Source organism: Myotis davidii, unplaced genomic scaffold (assembly GCF_000327345.1).
Source record: "Myotis davidii unplaced genomic scaffold, ASM32734v1 scaffold796, whole genome shotgun sequence".
NCBI lineage: Eukaryota > Metazoa > Chordata > Mammalia > Chiroptera > Vespertilionidae > Myotis > Myotis davidii.
In genome coordinates, this window is record NW_006287809.1 from 281,576 (window position 1) to 282,836 (window position 1,261).

Sequence of the window (1,261 nt, forward strand, 5' to 3'; positions counted from 1 at the left end):
ATTCTGGCTAAGGGGATGTACCTTGGTTGTGGGCACATCCCCAGTAGGGGGTGTGCAGGAGGCAGCTGATCGATGTTTCTCTCTCATCGATGTTTCCAACTCTATCCCTCTCCCTTCCTCTCTGTGAAAAATCAATAAAATATATATTTAAAAAAAAAACAACTCCTACCCCAACGCCCACTGTCTGGCAAACCCAGTTGGACAGAAGCCTGCAGACTTTGGAACCTGAACGCCTGGTCTGCTTCTCCCAGGCGCTTGTCCACCGAGCCCTCGGGGCTGGGGCTGGAGAGGAGCAGAGACCCTGAGCCCAGCTCCGGACCATAATGCTGATCCCAACCCCAATTTTGCCTGGGCAAGTGCTCGCCCATCCCAGCCCAGCAAAAGGCCACCTAAGCCTAAAACCCAGCCTGAAAAGTACCCCGAATCCTGCATCTAACCTCACCCAACACCCAACTCATCCCCAACCTCCACTGCACCTGCCACCTTCATCCTTATCTTCCACTCTGACTTATTCCCATTTGTACGTTCGGTTAACAAACATGTACTGAGCACCTGCTCTGTGCCAGGCACAGGGTTAGGGGCATAGAGACGAACACCAGACCATCTGCTTTGGGTTTACATTCGAGTAGGAGAGTCAGAGAATCTACAGGGGAGACAGAGGAGTCTGAATGGTTCCCACCTCGACCTCGGAAGGCTCAGTGAAGAAATCACCCACCCTCGCTGGTTTGGCTCAGTGGATAGAGCGTCGGCCTGTGGACTGAAGGGTGCCGGGTTCGATTCCAGTCAAGGGCACATGCCCGGGTTAAAGGCTTGATTCCCACTGGGGAGCGTGCAGAAGGCAGCCAGTCAATGATTCTCTCCCATTGTTGATGTTTCTGTCTCTCACTCCCTCTCCCTTCCTCTCTCTCTCTAAAAAAAAAAAAAAATCAATAAAACATATTTAAAAAAAAGAAGGAAATCAACCAATCAGAGCCATGCCCCTGGTTTGGGGGGGGGTGGTAGTGCAGGACAACAGAAGTGCTTTGCAGAACCTGAGGAGGACAAGGGCTTTTGGGAGAACAGCCCCGTTTCCGAAGCTATGCCAGTGCCAACATTTAGGCCTCCAATCCTGGCATCTGGGCCCGGCAGAACCTTCCTCCTTGTCTTCTCCCCACAGCAGGAAACCCAGAGCGAGCTTTGGGCCCACATCCAGCAGGGGGTGTCTCCCCAGGCGCCCAGGATGGTGTTGTCACCTTGGGAGGTGTGAAGAGCAGGCAGGGGG